This window comes from Anopheles merus, chromosome 3R (assembly GCF_017562075.2).
Source record: "Anopheles merus strain MAF chromosome 3R, AmerM5.1, whole genome shotgun sequence".
Classification (NCBI taxonomy): Eukaryota; Metazoa; Arthropoda; class Insecta; order Diptera; family Culicidae; genus Anopheles; species Anopheles merus.
The window spans coordinates 29,552,048-29,575,227 of NC_054084.1; the positions used below are offsets into that span (position 1 = coordinate 29,552,048).

General features: G+C 40.5%; 1 protein-coding gene across 5 annotated transcripts in view; it reads left to right on the plus strand.

Moving 5' to 3' along the window:
- Positions 1-6,136: 6,136 nt before the first annotated feature.
- Positions 6,137-23,180, plus strand: part of LOC121597442 (zwei Ig domain protein zig-8-like) — a 41,446-nt gene continuing 24,402 nt past the window's right edge. Inside the window, exons 1-2 of one of the 5 annotated variants that reach the window (XM_041923197.1) lie at positions 6,137-6,207; positions 7,849-8,193. The gene's annotated coding sequence lies outside the window, so the exon portion shown is untranslated. The other 4 variants (XM_041923199.1, XM_041923196.1, XM_041923198.1 and 1 more) reach the window with 4 other exon arrangements.

The following is a 23,180-nucleotide window of genomic DNA, read 5'->3' on the forward strand; positions in this document are numbered from 1 at the left end:
GGCAATGGCGATGACATAAATGAAACTACCACATTGAGTAAACTCACAACCCAGTAGGAACGGGCAATGTCACAAGAGGTGGAGGAATTAAGTGGCCAGCTCAGTATACCGGAGCGGCAATGAGTGAGGCAATGAGTGGGGCTCTTTTAAATGTTTAACTATAATTGGTACACAGCACCACTTGACAATAGTGCTTCCTGGATGGGACTGACTTGGCCGACATTTACGATCCACAGAACTTTGGAGCTCCAGATCCGTGGAGAAGTTTCCGAGACCCTTTTGTCGCCCATTAGTGCGTAATGAGGTTGCTACTTCCGATGGAGGGAAGGTGTGAGGTGAGTGAGTGATTTTTTACGGTGTAAGTTTTGACTATGCTAAGTGGTTTGAGCAACAGTTTCTCTTAATAGAGATTTAAAATAGAGAAAAATGTTTATTAAAAATATATGGTTAAATGATGGTGCAGATTTTTGGTAGTTTGCCTGCCTAGATTATAATTTGTGCTATTGATTCCAGAAAAAAGAGCATAATGATTCAATACTGTCTCTCTCTCTCTCAACAAAACTACACGCAAAGACCACACAACATGCTTCCAAAATAATTCATCTCTTTCCTTTACCACCGCAAACAACAAAACATGGTCACGCTTACGATGTTCTGCTTTTCATCTTCAACACAATACAATCCAAATGGGCTTCAGCTTTTCCCGCTTGTACAACACAATGGTCACGCATGTGCTTCCCGGGTTTGGCGTGGGCCTTCTTTGGCACCAGCGGAAAAATCAAATCACAATGGCTGGCATATGTTGAAGGCGAAACTTTCCGCAATCTCTTGTATGATTAAGACGGAAACGCACGCCACTATGTTTCTATTAAAGAAGAGTGGGATAATGTACCCACATCTGGGAAGCGTACACGAGTTAGTGTTTCTTGCTTTTGCTTTTGTGTGACCCCACCGAACCATGCACACTTCCGGGAGTTGTGGCCAATTCTGGGCGAATGTTAATTGATTTCGACGAAACTGATTATTTGCTATTCTTATTTTTATGTCATTTCTTCATGGCTCGATTGTGTGTTAGTTTTTAATGCCGGAGAACAGGGAAGTAGTTTGGTAGAATTTGGAACGTAGCGTGCATTGGAATGTATTTATTTCTCGGATAAAAAAAGTCACTACAACGCCCTTAAAAGTAAACTTTTGTATCTTTTGAATATAAGAACATTATACTTTTGCTACAGATCACAAGTTGTTTTTTTAAAGCAAACAGGTGACCTTACTCTTTTCGCTTTGTTTTAGTATCTAATTTCCTTTCCAATTTTCATCGCTGTTGCTAACTTCAGCAGAACGATGAAACAAATACAGCTTTTCTTCTTTTTCTGCTGCTTTTTTGTATTCACATCTTGGCTAGCTCAGCTTGGTTATCGTTTTGTGGCAATAAGCATGAACCACAAAGAAAAACGCGGCCAAAGAACCAACTCGTAACCCATGCATACGCGACACGGTACGCGCGGAAATTAATGCTGGCAAATGTGTGTAATGGTGTTGCTACCATTGCTGCTGCTGCTGCTTTTGCTCGACAGATGATGGAAGTTGTGCTGACTCGTTTTGTAATGGTGCGCAGGAAGCGACCCACAATTCGGAAACAGGTTGCCGCAGAGCTCCAGCAGCAGCAAACGGGAAGTTTTGCGTCACCGTTGGATGACGTCTGATGAACGGAGACAAAATTGCACGTATAAAGCGGAAGCCGCAACATTTCCGAGCACTGTTTCGGAGCTGGAAGTGTTGCGAAGCGAAATTAGATAAACCAACAATCTCCTACCGGCTGTTTGGTGTGTGTGGTGTGGTACTTGGATTAAGCCAGAAAAGAGGGCATAGGGTCGTTTTCGAAGGCATACAGCAGGAGCGTTTGCATAATACGGCAAGCAATAGGAAGCATTTGAGCTTTAGCCTGGAGTAAAATAGTTTGATGGAAAAACAGATGTTCAATTTACATTTCTGTTCATATTCCCAGTACTTAATGCGCACTGCATCGAGGATTCTTCAATTTGGTCGGCATGATTCCAAATGCCACTTCAGCTCATCGAAACATTTGCTATGATAATTCAATGTTTTCTGCTAATTGATCGAACGGAACTGAAATACCATCCCGTTTATCGTTTGTCGAAGTTACGTTCCAAGGTTCCAAGGAAGAAGGCTAAGCGCCTTTTGTTATCGTCTAGGCAAGCGCATTTTCTGAACAATAAAATGAAAGATAAAATTCCCCAAAGTAAGGAGAAATAACTAAGAAAAGATTAAATATACTTTTCATTTCATTCCCACACTGAGTCTGAATTTCGATTTCGAATCATTTTGGAAGACTTTTTTTATGTTTTGAGATTACACATTATGTGTGTTATGTTTAAATCCCTAATGAATTAAAATTATTGTTGGAAGCACAATACAATGCCGATGGCGTGATTGAAAATATTCACGAGGAAGTAATTCATTCATTAAAGCTCGTTGAAAATCAGCAATTCTGAAAGGTTATTGAACGATGTTCATTATTAAATCATGTTTTTCTTGCGCTTTTGAGTATTTTTAAATACCATTTCGAAATATGTTGGGAGTTCAGAAAATCTTTACCTAATAATTTTTGAAAGTCTTGAATGAAGGAAATCGTACGGTACAAAGATCATACCAATAGAGAGTAAATTTGATGATCACGCGGAAACGTTAAACAGCAACCAACGGAGTCTAGACAGTAATCGAACCATACAAAAACCTTCTTCTCTGGTTTGTTTTTCGCACACGCCACCAATATTTGCAGTTAAATTGATACATTTCTGTTTCACAGCATTGTTGGAATGCACGTGGTAAAAGAAAATAAATTGAATAATCAAACCACTCCTGGTGACCAACCAAATGAATCACGTTACTGGTGGTGACCGTATGCATCCATCCAAACCGTAGGAAGCTGGTAGGTGGTCTGGAAATGTGAATATGATACTTGTCTTGTTCCACGGCACGGGAGATTCATGCGGAAAATTTGTGTCACCAATGACATTGGGATAAAGTAAAAGTACGTTTGAGAGCGTGAAATTGTCACATTGTGCGTTCATCCGTGCATGATGGTAGTTTTTTGCATTGGTTATTGCCAGAGTGAAATTTATAACGGAAAAGCGACGATTTTTGCGGATGATTTTGTGTCAGAAGTTGAAAAAAAGTAATCCACAGACATCGTTCTGTTTCTTTGAATTGGATTATATATTCTTCTTCTCAAAATATTCCGTGTTTCCGCGTAACTCATCATGCATCAATGATCATCAAAAAATGTGCCGATATTATGTAAATTCTCCTTTCAATCATCTTTCACCCGGAGTTGGGATGTTATTTGAATAATTAATTGAAAGCCACCTGGTGGCCACGCTACTCTCTACGCTTGATGCAGCCATCGTTTTGCAGAACGAAGCACCTGCGAAGTTGGTTTAATTATTCGACGGCACATCATTTATGCATCACCAGTTCTCACCCTTGTCGTGGTTTACGATGAAGTGCTTGTAAACTTCTTCAACACCGAGCGGTTTTGAATGAAAATCAATTCTTGGGCAAGGGGCAGGATATCGTTTGAACGCAAGTTGTTGAGAGGTTGATAGAAGCTATAGCGAGAAGCTTTCAATTTTCCTCTGAAACCATCAATTGACATTCAAACCCATGGTTTTTGTGCCTTCTTGTGTTTGCATCCTACTACGAAACCGAAAACCGTCGAAAGAAGTGGGTTGTTGGGTGTCCTTACATCTTTCCCATTGACGAGAACGGAATCAGGGTGAATCGCACTGCATGCCGTTGTGGTTTTACGACTTAAATCGGTTTAATTCGTTGAGGTAGGTGTTGAAGAAAGACAGAGAATAGGAAAACGACCTGTACAACGCAGTGGCGATTATTGCCGACATCCTTTGGCCAACGTTGTGTATCTCCTTATGAAATGTTTGTTTGTTTGTACGGCTCAGTTTGTTTATGGTATGCACAATGCAATGATGATGACGTCATCAAAATAAAAAAAATAGTAAAACCATTAAAATTTGTTGAAAACCAGCAGTTCTGAAAGGTAATTTAACGATGGTCTGATCATGTTTTTCTTGTGCTTGTTAGTACTTTCAAACACCATTGCGAATTTTTTTAGAGTTCAGAAAAACTTTTCATGATGGAAATTGTCGAAAGACATCTATAATTTCTAGCAATGAATTTTCTGTGCTTCAGAGTGTTGTTCATGAGTTTTTAAGCCTTTGTCACAAATAAAGCTCAGAGCATGAGAGTTCGATGCATTTACATACAAGTTTTTTTGTTTCTCTTCAACTTAAGATCATAAAGCAACATCAAACGGTCATCTTTCGCTCTAATGCATATCTGACCGATGGCATTTGGAATTTTTTACCAACGTGATTCTGGTTCATCCTCACCGACTGAGCGTTGTACATCTCTGTGGGGGGTTTACTGCCACCTACAAAACTATAGTTGCGATAGTATAAACAAGCTTAATGTGCGCTCTAGGCACTTGTTGGGGAAGATGAAAGAATGAAGGATGAAATGAAGAAATAAGGACAGGATTGCTGTCCTGCTGGGGAAAAAACGTTCCCTATCCTCGGGGTTTAGTCACATGAAAATGATTCCGCTGTGAGCTGTTGGGCGAGGCAAGCACTATCGCTGGATGGATAAATGACCGCGAAGACATGAAAGTAGTGTGCCAGCTGTGGCTACAGAGTTTAAACCAGCGGATGCCACTGTTCCCCGCTCACTCCACGGGGTGCATGTAGAGCTTTCGTTGCGTTGCTGAACTGGTTGGTAAAGTTATTGGATAGGCATTATGCGTCAACGTGGAGGAGGAGAATATTGCATGCTCATCGTACTCGGTGACACAACATAATCTGTGTGTTTGGAAGGATATAATGTGCCACACTGGTGAGGGCTTTGTTGGACGTTGATGGTATTTTGCGCCAATATGCATACGAGTTCATGATGCTGTTGGTACTTTTTCATGACACTATCGCTTATTTAATACGACCTCATGCAGGGAGACCATTACGAAGCGAGGGGAGATTGAATGACAGTTAGAAAGATCACATCAGTAGTGGATTGGGAAAGTTTAACCGTAAGCCTTACTGTCCTCCAAACATTATTTGCTCGATACATGACATGTTAGCAGAAGGATAAAAGCTCGTTATCGAACAGGAATGATAATAGGGCGACTGATACGTTGAAGTTTTAATAGTATTGGAAGTTGTTTTGCTTATTATTATAAGCATGGAAGAGGTTTTGTTATTCATTTTCTAACGAGCTTTGTTATAACTGACTTATTCGATTAAACAACAATGAAAATCCTTGAAATAATGCTTTACTCAAATCGTTTGAATTATATATAATTTTTAGGGGTAAAATCAATTCATGCAAAGAATTAATACATACATATTCAGTTAAATATTTGGTGTAACCACTTGGAATTTCTAAGCAACATGGCCGAACCGTGTCAAAGACTATCCTAAGGCAGCCTGCAGGCACAATCTGAGCTGTTATCAAGATATTTCCCACATGGTTAAATAATAGCATACCAAGCGTAATAATCAAAGCTTGAGATTTCATTCGCCTTATTTACGCCTCATTCATCTTGTTTGTTTTAGATTATTTTAGCTAAACAGCTTTTACCTGTCAAAAAAATATCCATATTCTCAATAAGATTATTTAGTTTAGTTTTCTCAAATTAATTCAAATAAATATTGATCAAGTGTCGCTTATTAAAAAAGATTCTTCTTTTAGTTTTCTGTCGATCATCCTTTCCCACAACGTACGTAACACTCAATTAAACTAATCAAAACTCATCAGCTGATAATAACCTGGGACATAACAGAGAGACAAGAACATCTACTCACACACAAAGAACAAAACAAAAAATCAAAGCAAAACACCCTAACCTCGAAACGTAAACATATATTGTCCGTTTTGCTAGTTTTTGAATGAGCCGTACGGTTGTGTTGGTGTGATTATGAAAACTCTCCTCCCAGATGGCTCAGTGAGCGCCCCAAAAGCTTCTTCGTTCGGTTAGGGGAAGTCAATCAGCTCAGCCAACGAAGTAAACCCCATGGGCGAATGAAACGAAACAGCAACTCAGTAGCTTGGTGACTAGCGTTGACGGTAGTTGACAGGAAACGGCTGTCCGTGCGTGCGTGCTAGCGTATAGTAGCGGTGGGAAGTGATAATAAGACGTCTTTTCTCGTAGCGTCGAAAACCGTATCAAAGAGAGATATACAATCAGTGCTTTCTTCTTCATCAGTCGGCGGAAAGATCGTTGCAATCGTTGCTGGTGGATGGTGTAGCCTTCGTCGCTTGAATATTGGATTATTATTCTTTTGCCGGTGCGCTGATGACCATCCCAGGCAGACGTGTTTTAACGGCTCGAAAGTAGGAGTGTACGTGTGTGTTCCAAGAAAAGAGTTGAAGAAAAGAGGCTCTCCAATACTCTTGTGTTGCTTGCAGAGTGTCATATTGTCATACAGGTTCTTCTTTTGTTGCCGGTGAAGCGGACGGAGTGAACCGATCGTGATGCAATATTAAACAGTAGTCGTGCTTTTTATTTTTAAGTTGCTCTCAACCATCGTGTGAAGAAAGATGTTTGATACATGAAGAAAGGCAAGACGCAGGATGAAATTAAAAGGAAAAGATTTTAAAATGAAGTGCCATTAAAAGCAACCATACGACAGTGATGCTGTTGGATGGCAGAAGTATTTGTTCACACCTGTACAATGGCATGTGGAAAGGTTGCACAGTAAAGCCTTAGATGATGAAACATATATTGCTTACCCACAAGTGGCACCTTTCTGCCATCGGGATGACGGAGGCACTAATCGTTAATTGCTCGGAATGAAGTGCAGTGCATCAAGCCGTGTGTGTTTGGCGCAAAAGGTTGTTGCGCTTGGAATGTTTGGTAAAGCGATTTGAAATTCTTCACGACCCACCCATGATGATAATGTAGATGATGATGGTGATGATGATGATGATGATGGTGATGATGATGTACGCAACGCAGTGAAATAAAACGCATGCAGATCTGTACTTACGTTGACCCGGGTATGTGTGTTAGTGTGATCGTTGAGAGATGCCATTGGAATGTGGAATGTGTGAGACCGGTTTAATGGGATTAGAAAGCAATTTTCCGAGCAGTTCCGTTGTACTGCAGTGTTTGGTAAGCGGGGTTGTAGTGGTTGCCTGACGCATACGGTGTTGAGGTGCCTTGTGGATGGGGGCAAGTCCGGTCTGCTGTGATTTCTTTTTCTCGAGTGCTGTACGCTGAAGCTTTCCTAAAACGTGACCCGTGCGTGGAGGGAATCAAATGTGTCTGTGAAGTATAGAATGTAGAAGAGTGTGTCGTTTTATTTCAGAAAAAGTGTCTCGTTTGAGCTTTCTGCTGAACAGATGGGATCCGACGCATAAAACCCGCATCTCCGGATACCTAGAGTGTACGGAAAAAATCTTGATTCCCATTATATGGTTCATGCAGTCCGGCAACTGAAATGCGGTCCAGAAACGAAAAAAGATGTGAGATTTAATATAAAACGAAGCGATAAATAAATAAACAAGTGTTCCCCAGAAATCTTTTCCAACTCGGGTGGAGACCATTCGTGTGTTAAATATCGGTTTTCAGCTTATCGATGGATAATGCAGAATACTAAGTGTGTGTTTGTGTGACAGTATGTGTTCACCGGATAATGTTTGCATGAGCCGCCGTCGTGCATGAGCATGGCCAGGGAGGCGTAAAATTGTACCAACACTCTCTTCCTCATGCCTCGATTGTATGCTCAAACCATTTCCTTTCCTTTCGTTTTACAGTGTTTTTCACTACGTGGTGGTTTGGGGGAGATTGTGCTTTTTGTATCTTGTTGGTGTTAAACCTCGGAGCTTTGGATGTATCAGTGTGTGGTGGCGTCTCACCGACAGTGTCTACGGTACGGTAATTGACAATTTGTGTTGCGGTCAGCAGAAGCAGCGCCTGTGAATTGCGATCGCAAAAACCACGCAACGGAACAAGCGTGAACAGCATGCGGTTTTGGTAAAATAACGTCAATTGTGTTGCGTTTTATTGGATGCATTTTTTGAAAATGAATTTTTAATAAAGAGGCCAACACAAACACTGCCAATTCTGGATAAAAAGCAAACAGGAAGTATTTACTACAGGTACGTCGATGAAGCATAGTCTGTATGGTAATGTTCACCATGGATTACATGTTAATTGTTTTAAACGATTATCATTTAAAAAATAAGCATACAAGCTTCTCCGAGTATTCTTATAAATGTTTTTTTATTTATAATAACATTTGAGCTGTAATTTTATTCAATACATACCTATGCTTCTCCACTTAACAAAATAATCCAATACAGCTTTTGTTGCACTATCTGTGCATATAAATGCAACCTTTTCACGTGAATAATTGTGTCAATAGGTTGGACAGATTGAAAAGAAAACAGGACTTTTGCATCGCTTGGAATGCTGTGTTTATTTTAATTGATAGCATCAATAATACAGAATACGAATGAGTGTGGCTTCCATTTTCCGGAGCAGTCGTTTCGTCCTGTTTATAATAATAATTTTCATGTGTAGAAATACAAGACATTTAAAAAACCTCACATCAGCAAAGGAGGTATTGTTGCTTCAACCAACCAGCTTAACATTTTTTCTTGTTTCCTGCATTCCATAACAACCCGCACAGGACCTGCAGGACCTGTCCTAGCGGTAGGTTATGCACGAAATTATTTTTCCCCTGCCACCGTTTCAGGCGAAGCGTTAAAACCGCATTTTCACCTCCGGTTTTTCGGTGATCTTTTGGGAATCTGCTTTTCCGGCTCACGGCTTTGCAGGTTAACCTCGAACGGGTGGCGCACGGTTTCATAAATATTTATCAAAATGCTCGTACCTTTACGCGGTACTGCTGTGGCGCACGGTACAGTGTGAAACCATAAAACAGCATAAAAATAGTAAAATCGTCAAGCATCTCGTGGGACAGCAGCTTGGAACGGTAAAGTTAAGAGCAGCTTAATTTTTGGTTATTTTTTGGGTGAGAAAGTGGCAGAGTTTTAACATGAGGGTACGTGTAGGGATTAGTTGATGAGTTTTAGAAGCACTCAAAGGATTGTTTTTAATAAGCAAACATGCATATATTGATTCATTGAAAATTAACGGACCAAAATTGGTTTGGTGTTTGTTTGGTAGTGCTTGAGGAGTTTTGTTTTTCGTTACGGAGAGTTTTGGATATTTAACTGCCAATAAGCTTCTCTAAACAGAATGGGATACGTTCAAATATTCACCAAATTGATTTCTAACGTATAAGTGTTCGATTATTGTATTCTGTGAAATGAAATTTGATTATGAGCGACTTGTTGAATAAGCTTTTTTTCCCATTCAAAAATGATCCTTTGAAGGATCATTCACAAACCAAGCATTCGAAGGATTGACTGGCACAAAATATGTTATGTTTATAATACTTTTTTATCCAGTTTTCCTTAGATGATAAATGTAAGTATGTTTTAACGAATGTTTGAGGAAATTGATGCGTTGTTTGCTACTTAATTTGCTGGATAAGAACAGATTCAACAACCGGGGACGAATGTGGACTAAGCAGATGTGTCAGATACCATTTTCTTCTTGATGGTGAGATGAGCCGGGTCTGATGTGCGTCTGCTTGTGTTAGCCATGCGTATGATTGTATTCACATTAAACGAGAGAAAAAATGAAATCCTTTATAATGCAGTGAGATTGTTCGCTCGGGGAGTGAATGTAAGTAACATGTCGGGGGAATTGTTTGCGACTTTGAATTTAAAAGCAACCAGGCGTCTCCATTAAATGAGCTTTTTACACAAACGACTGGGCGGCTCCATTAGTAGTGCAGCATTTTCTCTCGTATACCGGTTTGGGACAAAAAAAGGTAGGACCAATATGAAGCTTTTTGTACAATTTTCATATTGGTATCTCAATAATATTCTACACATTCTACACTTTATAAAACTACTCCATGTCGGTTTGAAAAGAGAAAAGGGTAGGTCCACCTTCACAAACACTGTTTCTATTGAAACCCCGTTTTGTCCGAATTCGTGGAAAATACTTACAAGCAAACGGCATTTTCACGCCACCTAGATCATTTGGGCGTATCTAAATGGGTCACCATGGTACGGTTTCCTGACTCGAGTCAGTATTATTATTTCCCCGTATCGATGTTATTCGGAACTAGAGACCGAAACCATTCGGACTCTCAATTCTCTCGCCTTGAAACAATCCGGCAGTGGAAAAGAAAAGCGATAATACCATGAAATAACAAAACGAAATTTGCCAATACCATCGCGTACCAAGCGCCAAGGACCAGTGGCTGAAAGCTTTTAGAGTGATTTTTTTACCACATCGCTCTTTCTCTCCCCTTTCGTTCATTTGCACTGATGCTGGACAATTTTTAGCGTTATACTGTCCGGACATGCATTCATCCACTGGGTTCCATTTCTGGTAGAATAAAGAAGCAGCAAAACTCAACCAACCATGAATAATGTGTCGGTAGCTGGAATAGCAATCGGTGGTTAAGCTTACTACGGCATCCGTATCCTGTTATCGGACACCCGTTACACCTTTTTCGGTACGCTCTCACGGTCGTGTTAATATTAAAAGCGCGTCCAAAAATTGAGTTATGCAGAAAAGCGCCAAATTTCGTGCCTTTACCAAATTGCAAAAGATCGCAAAGAGAATGAAAGACCAACACGGAAACAAAAAGGCTGCAGATAAATGCTGTAAGCTTGCTGATGGATGAAACGTGTGCTCGTGCCTTCCCGATACGTTTCCGGGACCGGACGCATAAAATGTGGTCGTTACGTTTTGACGAGTCTATTCGTCGTGCTAACGATGCACATAGCTGGTGACATATTTTCGAACCCTCTGTTGATGAATGACATTCTGACCAGGCTCGAAACGATACCGGGCAACACGTTGTGCGAATGAGATTAGACGGTTTCGACTGCTGTTGATCAAATTTTGTGCCTTTTTTTTGGGTTGGGTTCATTTCTTTCCATGTTTAGAGCTACAAAAATGTGTCACTAACGAACGGCAACCGGATCTGCAGCTGTTTCGATCATACTAGGTATGCAGGTAGGAAGAATGGAAAAAACCGACACCAGCCAAAGGTTCACGTAAAATGAGTCCAAGGACATCTGTGAATGGGAGGCTTTTCATCCAAAACGTTGAGCGCTAGTGTTGAGTGAAAACATGAGATCCGACCACAAACGCTTGTGTCGGTGTGCATGTAGGCTTACGAAAAACAGAGGAGTAGAGGAGAAAAAAAAACACCAAACACACGCTCTGTGAAAATCGATAAAAAGAATTTCCTAGTTTTGGGTCCGCTTTTTGGAAGCTTGTTTCGCCAACGTGTCGACATGGGTTTGCCGCTTGTGACGAGGTCTGGTTGTAGCTAGAGAGTGTACAATCACATCCTGCATGAGAATGTTAAGATCTGGGAGGGGCGTTTGTCGTTGTTGCTGCTCAAGGCAGGGAAACTTTTGGGGAGTCTGTGTTCCTGAAAGCGCACATTTCCCACCAATAAGGATGCATGATTTTGACTTTTTTCACTCTTTTGTTTGTTGTTTGTTTCTGAAATGCCTTTGCTCATAGTGGTGTTTTAAAGAAAGCTGGCAAAGACTTTGCTCAGTTCCAAACATGCCAGAAATTTAAAACATTGTGGGTATTTAGTCTCGTCGAAACGATTTATGGTAATTAATAACCCTTTTAAACATTAAGTAAGCTCTTGATTGTCATAATCATAGCCAAATAATTCAAAATGTTGGACAGTAGGTATAAATAGTTATCAGTCTCAACCATCAAAGAACAACCATCACCCCATTATTGGTAACAAGTTGGTTCGCCTGTTTTGGCCAGTTAATTATTTATTAGAGCTGTTCATTAATCAGATTGCTCAACTGATTGTTGTGCAGATTTATGACTTCTTCAAAGCGTTGAACCGATCCATAATGCAGGTGTCTGGGACACAGTGGAAGAAGTTGAGAAGAATGGGGTTGTTATGTCCCCAGCTAACGCTTTATCCGATCGGTGCAAAGTGTTCATTAATTTGAGGCGATGAGGGATTAGAATAAGTAAGAAGGATTAGCACCTGCTACCGCAGCTGGGATTGATTTCATGAGCTGTTGATGGTTATCCAAAGAGGCAACGGTAATTAACGAGTTGAAAGGGCTGTTTAAATTATTCACTTTCAACCTGTGCTGTTTTACTCGGATTTAAGCTTCTTCTTTGGTGACTGATTTACTCTATTTGCCTTGTTCAATAAATAAATGTTCAAATGAAAAAAATAACCTTTCTCAAGTTTAACCGACAGAATCATATTTTCCACTACAAACGCTTTATCAGCTTACAAAACCACAGCCTCCATCAAACTGTAGTAAACTACCGCCTATTTACAAAGCGGTTTAAAAGCAAGTGGACAAAAGGTTGGTTCGTAGGCAAAAAAACCCGTTGAACTTGTTTGTTTGTTTAGTTTGCCTAAGTGGTCGTAATTGCAAAAACAAATTTTCAGAGCTTAACGAAAAGCGAACCATGCAACAAATTCATCGCACGGGAAAGGTTCGGTGAATAAAAGCACAGTCGAAAACACAAATGAATTCTGCAGCATTTTTTGTTCGCTCCGATGGCAATTGAGCGGAGACCAGTTTTTCATTGGACGTGTTCGTTTTGTGTTTTTGGTAACTATGCCTTTCTCTGTGTTTGTGCCCCAAACCTCCAAAACTGCATGATTTTAGTAGGGCCAGAAGTTTAACTCAAGCAATCAACTTTTAGTGTCGGGAGTTTAAGTTTGTTTGTTTTTAAAACGATATTGAGTAAAGCATATTGCAGTGGAATTAATTAGGCAAGCACACACAAGTGAACAATTAACTGCCCCTGTGGGAGGTGTGTGCGCAATAAAGGAATCTTTGTGTGCTTCGTGTGTTTTACAATAAATTATTCATGAAAAGGTTTGATAAATTTCTGCATGAAGCTGATTGTAGAACTAATAACCAAACTGAAATAACGAGCCTTGGATAGTGAATTTTGCAATCATGCTAGACAAACTCCTGTAAAATATTCCAATTGTGAAGTTTTATCTACGTCATCAAAAAGCACAAAACTTTGTAAATCATGACCATTGTTCTTAATCGTACCGGCTGCAGCGCATCATAACTTTTTCACTATCTAAGCACTGCTGAATCTCATATCTGAAATGGCTCCCGTTTACCGCCACTGGGCATCAGCAATTTAGTATCGTTCCAAGCGACGGCAAATTGACTAACTCCAAACTTCCACAGACTTGTCCATCGTAGGCGCTATAGAACAAAATACATGCCGTGAAATGCAGCCTTTTCATAGAGCATTTTAGGTGCTTGAAAACGAGTGAGGCTGTAACTGCAGCAATAGTTATAAAGTGGCCGCTCGATATTGTACGCGTGTTATTTTTGGGCTTTGCTGGCTCACACATACATGCAGCGCAAAATTGGTTAAGTACGACACAGACAAAACGACAATGAATGAGTTTTTCGTAGTGGTGGTATGCATTATGCTCTGTAAACTGGAACAACACGCATCTCAAATATCATGCAACGCAAGGCAGGAGAGTGGAGTGTAGAAACAATTGGAACCACTTTCTGGTTGAGGCAGCAAGTTTTGTTGGCACTGAAAATGCGTTATGCAGTTGTAAAACAAAAGACCGAAACGAGGAATAACTGCATTCATAATAATGTTCATTTCATATTGAATGGCGAGAATAAAACATGGTTGTGTGATTTAAATTGATTTGTACCGCAGAACGTTGTAAGTGGAATGGTTGGAACGATGTTCAATCCGTTTATATTATTAATGTTTGCAATTAATTAAAATCGTGGCTACATTTTTTCCTGTACAAAAAACCCTGTCTTTCCTAAATACTGTGATATTCATGGTTAATTATTATGGAAAAAACAATGCAATATTTAATTTTAAGATACTAGTTTGGAAATTACAAAATTCGCTTTGGAAATGTGCATGCTCTCGAGTAATTTTTGTCCTTTTTTAGGGATGAAGCGTTTTTTCTTCTCGTGAATGAGTCTCTTGACTTGGTAATAGCAGGAGCATAAATCACTTGACCTGTGGAAAACCTATCCAATTACTCCTTAAGGCTCCAATCTACTCTAAACTCTATCTTTAAAATGAGTGCAATGGCCTTCAAAAAAGAAAAACTTTTTAAACTGCCTTTTTAATCGAAAGATAGATTTACAGAAATATAAAAAAAATCAAAGAAAAGTCACGCATAAAGCAAAATGGACGAAAAGAATTTCTACATGGCTCAATCTCCATTGTCTGCTGCGTACAGATGAGTTTCATTTCTGATGAAATTTCTTCTTGCCCGGTAAAAGTGAGACAACACCGAGAGAGATAGACAAGATAAGAAGAATGGCCGGTAACAAAAAAGTATTGTTTTCGTTGTCTAGCATACTGTTGCTTGCCTTTCAGCGCCCACTCTTGCAACCATTAGCATTTCAATTTCAGTTTTGTCTGCTGATGGGAAAACCATTCTCAACACAACGTCTGAAAACAATAAGAAGTAGAAATGCAAATTTCAGAATTCGGCTTAAGATTAAAGTTTGGTGTACGAAAAAGGCCACTACGATAGAAATGGATGCCGAACTTTGAGAGCAAAAGAATAAAATATGATACACTTGACGAATGTTTTGTAAATTTGTAAATATTGCTCTGTTACACGATGAGATACATAGCAGAATACGGACCAGACAGGATGGACACTGGGAGTCAGCTGTCATGGAAGGAAAAAGTATCGGGAAAGTTAATTTGCTCATCGTGGGCGTTGATATTAATGGATTTGAGACACAACCAAGACTTCACATAAGCTGTGTTTGCGGAAACAAAGCACGCAGTAATGAATGGAAAAGTTTTCTCGGTAGTTGTTCGTTGCCAAGAAAGACTGCCAGTGCAAAATAATGGATAATGGATTATGAGCAGTAGCAGGAAATGGATATCATCGAAAATGGTAATCTAAGCTACTTTGTTGTTAGGCCAACTATTAATTAGTGCTTAATACCAGTAATGGTAAAATTTATTTATGTTTTTACAGTGAAATCCCTGTTCAATCCTCTCTAGAAAAACAATATTATCTCAATAGGAATCTGTAGGCGTTTTTTATTATTATCTGTTAACAATCGAGAAACGCTTACATCCCAAATCCCACCTATTGACCCGATGCAATCTCACAGATTGCTGTTGCACGATTCGTTCCTTAATCTCATCTCAACTACCGTTACGCGTAAATTCAGCAAACAAAATTCAAGGCAACCAGAGGAACGAGGACTTACTTTTGCTCTAAGAAAATTCAAACACCAAACTCGCTTGCATGCCAGCTTCTTGAGCCATCTTCTTTCGGGTTCGGGTGAAATGTGTAGCTACAATCCACTCCCATTCTCCCAGTGGTTCGTAAAATGCAAAGTTCTATAATATAATGTGCCCTTGCGTTTGGGTACGAAGTTTCCCATGCTGTTGTACAGAAGCCTTTGGTAGAAACTTTGCAGTCTTTCGTTGTTGCTGCTCCAATTGGGTGAGAACTAGAAATGTGGTTTGAAACATAAAACAGTTTACCACCGCATAAAGTCCGCGGGTTGATATACAATTTGCCAAACAATAAACTACCATGTCATGTTGCTTCACTGCTTCGCTCTTGTTCTGCGGTTGTTGCGGTGAACACAAGTCACTGTTGTTTACGATCGGATTTTTTGAGGAAAGTCAAGAGTATGGGTCGAGAGTAAAAAATATGGATTTAAAGCCTAAACAAAATTTAATGCATCCACAAATTACCGAAGCTTCCTTTTTCTTAGGACGTATGTGCAGCCATCTTAGAAAGGTGGATGAAAACACCACTGGTTTGCAGGTTCTACCACAAAAACCGCACGAAAATGGATCTAGCTTTAAAGTCTCTCTTAATGAACCTCCACGAAGGAAGGAAAGAACTCCGTGTGGTGTGGTAGCCTTCCATTGGGGTAACAACAGCATAAAAGAGACACTTTTAAATACTGCAAGCGCATTGTCTCGAAGGACGTGCCCCTACCGTTGCCAGTTCAAAGACAAGGAAACGATTACAAGTTTTCCCAAGAAATTATTCCAACCCTGCACGCTTGACTCAGTTTCATTCTTTGTTCCAGAGCCGGGTTCTCTCGTCTCTTCTCTCGCCACTCTGGATCTCCGGGAAGGGGGATTCCACCCAATGGAAACGGAAGAACAAAAGCACCTCGTTCCAGAGAAGTTTTCAATTGACGTTGGGTGGTGCTGCGGAATGGAATGTTTTATCTGAGATAAATTAAAGCTAATGTATGCCTGTCTGCTCAGTTTACTGCGTATTTTCCCTACTCATATGCATTCTCGTTGCCAGGCTCAAAGCTTTCTAGAATACTTTTGTTATAATTTTTTTCGGAGCGAAAGTTTCCCATCTATTTGACTAATTTCTGCACATCGTTCCCACATCAGCTCCGGTACCAGACTGTGATGAGTCAGTGTTGTTTTTTGGTGTCTGCTACCCATCTTCTAAATCAACTCTTGAGAGTGTAACTCGGAAAATGATTGTCTTGTTGGATGTAAAAGCTCGACGAAGGGATACAGCAAAAGCGCTGCCAGCATGTGTGTGATGGAAAGTTTCAACATTTTGTTGCTCTTTTTGTTAGGCTCGTTCGGTGTTGCCTTCGACCACAACCAGCCATTGTTTCGATTACATCAATAGAGTGCTGACAGCAATGGCAAAAAGCTGTTCAGCAAAGAAACACACACACGCACGAACGCAAAAAAGGGAAAGCAAAACAAAACAATCTCACCGAAAACCTCATCCAACGACACCCGCAGGAAACATAATGTTTGAATGGTGGTAGTGTCATGTGAATGTGTATGGGTAAGAGAAAAATTTTCATGCCACACACTTCGGTGTACATCAACCATGAGCACAAGCGGTTTCGGTGCGGGGGTCACTGGCGCTTGTTGTGTCTCGCGCGAGAAAAGAAGGTGTCAAATTTACGATACCGATCTGCCCCAACAAGTCCCCACGTGCGTCTTACGACTCTGGGGGAAAGCTATGGTCTTTTCATGTTATTCTTTACAGTATCGTTTTGGCAAACGCTTGGCACGAGCAATGGGCTGGGACCATAAAGCATCCTGCAGCTTTCGCACAGTGCGTACATTTCGCATTTCGCTCGAGGACAGGATTAGCCCGAAGGTAGTAACAAAATCCTACGCACGAGCCACGAATAATGAACCACGGGCCAGTGTGAGTCGCTAGTGAGCACTTGGTTTCCGTTTTGTGTCGACAGGCAAGGATTACGGCAAGAACACGTAAATGCCATTGAAACGGCAAAATAAAACCAACAGTCGTGTGGAATGTCTCATAAAATGCTGTTATGAAACACGTCGTTGCTTTCGTTTTCTACTTTTCTCCAGGTGAGAGCCATCTTTCCCAAGGTGGTTTTGCAGTTTACCGACCGCTCCTTGGGGGGAAATGTGATGGCTTTTGTTCAATGGAGGATGTGCAATAGAAAACAGCCATACGATGCGTTCCTTGAATGTTACTTATTGCTTGTACGGAAACGGTTTTATAGACAACGAAAAGGGAATTGAATGACAGTTTTTTGAAGCGAAAAGATGAAGCGTTGGAGAAAATCGGAGAAAAGCCTTTGTTATGACTATGATACCAGTTTCGTTTCAAAAGATGTGCCATGCTTGGAGAACAATTGAATTCATGTTAAAAATACTTTGAGTAATGCAGTTTAGACAAACATACTGTTTAACATCAATTAAAATGAAAAAAATATTGATCTAAAGTCAACCATGAGCATAAGAGTGTTAAGCCAACGTTTAAGCCCTATCGACACATCAATGACTTTAGAAACTAATCCTGCTCAATGAGAAATGCTGTAGGATTTGCTACTTTCTCCAATTTTTTTAAATCATTTAGACAGAAGTTTTTGCTTGACTTTAACTATCTGGATTGCAAGAACATAATTATTTTCACGGAAATAAAAAGTCTTTATGATCGTTCAGGTCATACATTTCAATGGAAAACAAGTTAAAGGCAATCGATGTAGCACCAATTTCCTGCTAAATCCTGTTAGCCTCATATAAGAGTAAGATTCTCGGAAGGACCCTTTATCCAAGTGGAAGAGTAAAATACGTTTCCATAGCACTATTTACTGTCAAGAGTGTTTGATTCCAGTGATCCAGAATGTGTCATACGTATTGACCGGTATATATAGACCAGTACGATTTGTAGGGAAAGTAAGGGTGTCCACTTGGACAAAGGTTGTTAGTTGTCTCCTTGGCAATAGAGGATATCCATAGCTTTCCGGGAAAAACACCAAAAGTTCAATATTTGTATCAATAAATTGCAATGTATACTGTCCTTTTCTTGTGTGAGTACCTTATATCCTAATTCATAATTCATATACCAACAGGTACAAACAAGCGTTTGAATGTCTGACTATATATTCAAAACGTGTACAGGTCATCTCCATCCAAATAACAGATCGGATTCGGTTTGTATTGGGTCTACATTAACCGACATTATTTTTTCTGTACAACCATTCGGGTCACCCGTATCGACACAAATCAGCTCAAACGATGGTACCTGCAAATACGCGGCAACCCGTATCGATCTCGGGACACATTTTTTATGTCTCTAGGATTTGTTCCGGTGCAACAGAATCCGGTGAGTTTCAAACACGATCACGACGGTCAAGAAGAGCGATTACTCGACCACTGGCTACTAGCATAATGAATGCAAACATGAGCTCGCCCCAGCGAAGAACAATCACCCATGGAACACCATGGTCCCGAAGAACACCATGGAGGAAAGGCTTCCGAAGTCGAAACACGCCGCCAACTATACCAACTTCCAGCTTCTGTTTCATTCATTGCCTTCATTCTTATCCGGATGCAGTTTAGTTGCTGCTGGCTGGTTTTTGTTTCATTGTCGTAGTGTTTTTATTGCACTTCATTGCAACGTTCGACTGGTAAAACGTACAAGGTGGTAATGGTTGACCTGAGCTGCAATATTTATCCCTGTGGGGGTGCCTCGTGTGCTGTTGCTACCCCTCGAGGCTGATAAATAGCCGTACATTATTCATTCGATATCTCGTGGAAAGAAGACGCTTCGGGATGACGGTGGGTGCAAGGTTCAGTGGTCTAGTTTCGACTCCCGTTCACCACGTGTAGCATGATCCGGGTTTGTGAGAATGTTTTTGTTGCAATTTTCATTCACTTTTCATGAGGAGGGGAACAAACACGTCAGAGGAAAGTGTTGAGAACTCGATACTTTTGGCTTGCATATCGTCGTCTGATGCACGGCGTGAATAGGAGGACCCTCGATGTTTCCACATTTATTTCCCCTGTCATGGTTGCTAGAATCGTAGGCATCCGATTACTCATTGCAGCCGGTGTGTAAGAGAATATTGTTGATCCAATTGCAACTCGCTGTTGTATAAATATATTGCTTGCATGTTCGCTCAGCGCAGTTGCAGCTAAAAGAGTGTTCGATGAGTCTTCGTTTCATGTTGTGTGAGGATGCATTGGAGTACGCGAGAGAGCGCGGAACAAGATGTATCATTTAGACGTACTGCGATAGCAGCAATGTGAAACTTTTTGTTCGAGTTATAAGTCACCCATAGATAAACATTACCAAGTTGTACCAATTTTCGATCCGCATATTGGTGCTTTTTGTATGAAAAGTAACAGATTCAATTCCACGCAGGTTCGCTTCAAGTAGAAGATAAACATGCTGCCACTAGCATGCTTGTATTTGATGTACGGCAGTGATGGTTGAACAGGCAACGTAAACTTGCGACTAAACCATCATTTCACTTGAGACTAAACGATGCAGCATGTGCCAAATATTTTCCCATGTGCTGAAGAAATATAATCAGAATGTTTCGCCTACCGAATGACGTCAACGAATGCCACTACCTCTTCGTATCTCTCCAGCTCTCTCTTTCCTTCCCTTTGATCTCTTTCTCTCTGTCACTAAAAGTATCTCTAGTGCGCTCCACATGGAGTAGAGCCTGCATAAACATTCTGGTAGCAAGGCAAAGCTCGCGTAATCGTATCCCTCGGTAGATGAAAGCAGCAAAACTCTGCACCCTCAAACATATAAAAAGCAAACAAAAATAAAAACAAAAGAAAACTAAACGACTTGAAATGAAAATTAAACAGGACAGCTTAGACAAGCCGGCTCCAGTCGTTTGACATTCACCTTGATCCCAGAACCCGCCAGGGAGACTGCCTCACCAGGGACCGGAGCCATTAGAGATGAGCTAATGTGTACTTAGCTCCAGTGTGCTTTCAAGCGTTTGCTTTTGTTTTATATCGTTAGATGTGTTTGTTGTGTTTAAGAATGTTTCAAAGCAAAAAAGATGGCTGAATACTTTTCTATGAAATTGTTTGGCTAAATTACTCGGTTTTTATTTAAAAAAATACGAATAAAATATCATAAAAATGTTATAATACGCGCTCACCTTGGCTATAAACGATCTCCACCACACGAATGCGCTCAAAAAGAGGCGAAAAAAGGGATCAAAACAATTAATTCTGCCTCAAATGTGCCCGTCGGCGACCATTAGCAGCACTCTCAAAGCATTTTACGCTTGTTGTTCCGCACGCACCATTTTTGTGAGCATTTCCACCCGATAAACACAATATCGAACGATGCTGGTAACGATTGTAAGTATTCCGTTTATCGCACCTCGAACGATTACCATTTCGCATGCTTACTGTTGTGTAGGATGTATCCTAACGAGCCAGTCGGTTTTTATTTTAAATTCATGCTTTTGTTAGAATTTTTTACACATTTGTGATAACATTAGGAGAACCTTTTCTAGCATTTTGGGAATGTTTAAGTAGAAAATAATCAGATTTCTGAGCTGTTTCTATGCCGTCTTTCTCCCTTTGCTCGGCTTTCAAAACTGCTAAACTGTGCATATTATTCAAATGACCAACTGGTTCAATTCTTTCCCACCCATTTCTATAATCACCCTCTGTGGTGCTTTTCTGCAAGTCGCAAATAAAAGGAGAAAATGTAATATAAGAATTGAAAATTGAAATTTATTCCAGTTGCTGACCGTTACTGGCTCGATGTGTTCCTTTTGTCCCGGTAGCGTGATGTAACAGCGCGATCGCTTGCGTTAGGAGTGCCCAAAGCACATACACACACACAGACACTTTTACATAAGGAGCACGTTTAAAGAAAAATTAAATTGAAAAAAATATGATCTAAACTGATTGTGTTTGGAGCAAGAGGAGCAGCACTGAGGGACAAGCTTTTCAATTCTACCCACAAAAAGATGTGGCAAGAAGAGGTACACCAACAATAGCACGGGGTTTAAGGCGAAGAAATACACTCACACCGAGCCACAACGCAAAACGGTCCGGATGTAATGGTGGAAAACTAGGATGAACAAAGAAGGGAGTGCCGCGTACAAGGAGATTATTAATGACCGTTGAGCAGCAGATGCACCCGGGTGCGGTAACGTTTCCCACTTCCAGCTTACAGCATACAACGAGACCTTCTACAACTGAAACTCGACGCAACCCTGCTGAGCCCACTTCAATCGTATGCATACCGAATTCGGCGCACGGGTACTGTCGGTGCATTTGCATATCCGTGTGCAATATGGGTGCATCCGGGGAACAATATGCACAGCACACTATTTACGCCACCCTTCCTATCTCTATGTCTATTGCCAGTGCACATACAGGCGAACACAACCTCCTTGATAGAAGCACTGGTGGATACTACAATTCTACCGCATCGTACCGTCAGACTGTCCTGGCAGGAGGTACATCAACGTCATGCTGTAAGGGGGGCGTAAGCTGATGCGTTTGTCGGTGCATTTCCGGTTGCTGAATCATGAGCATGGTTTCCGAAAATATGTACCAGAATGTAAGGTCCAGGGATGGATAATGTCGTAAACTCGTTGCATCATATTGATAAAATGGAGGCCCTGCACCACGCGACGTTTAACTTCGATCAATAGCAAATCCAAAGTGATCGATTCGATAGCATGAACGGGAATTTAAAAATCGAGGGATTGCAATTGTTGGGAAAATTTACACATATCGAACCACAAAATCTCAAAATTACAACGAATAAACATAGCTTAATTGGCATAGCGTAATCTTTACATCCAGCCATTATGAATATCGGTTTGTAACCGTGCTAACGTAATATGATTGTGGTATGATTGTAGAGTAGATGAAATGGATGAATTAAATAGATATTCAATTGCTTGTTTTTGTTTGTATTTTTCTTACCTTACAGGATTTCCCACCATTTATTGGTCAGTTCCCATAATTGTTTGGGCTCGTCTCACGGTTTATTCATCGTATCCCATGGTTGTTTGGTTCGTTCCCATAATAAATTGTTATCGTCCAAATGGATATCAATAAAATTGAGCCAAAAAATTCTGGGAAACGACCAAAAAATCGTGGAAACGCCTTAAAAAAAATTTTGGGAACCAACCAATAAATCGTGGGAAACCCTGTAATGGCAAATATGAGTCATGAGTCATGTTGTAACGGCTGCTTAGTGTTGATTTTTTTTGTCTATCGTATTGAAAAAATCTTCTTGACTTTACTTAAATACGACACTTGATAATAACGTCTAAAGGGGTTCAACGTTCAGTTATAAATTCGCTGCCAGCCGTTTATGATTTGCACCTTGTACAGGCGCTAATAAGAAAAGCTTCATTAATATTGAAACAGCAAACCGTTCCAAAAATAGGAAATTGATGCTCACAAAATGGCGAAACCCCATTCACTGGAGGCCATATTTCAGCGAAAAGCAATCTGTGTACCTCCGGAATATTTTACTGCGCTTCTTCGTTCCTCCAACTGCTCCAGATTGCGCAGGGTATAGATTTACAAGGCCCACTGGAATGGACCGAAATTGGCTGAAAGTATCAAGAGCCGCAGCAGACAGCATGCTGCTTGTGGATATTAAACGTCTTCGGAAGGTAGAAATATTATCGGCATTGATAATATTTCACCATGTTCACCGATCTCGTGACTGCGTTGGTTCGTTAAGCTGTGCTGAGAAGCGATTGGAATTGGAAAGAGAACCGCAACCGTTTCCTTT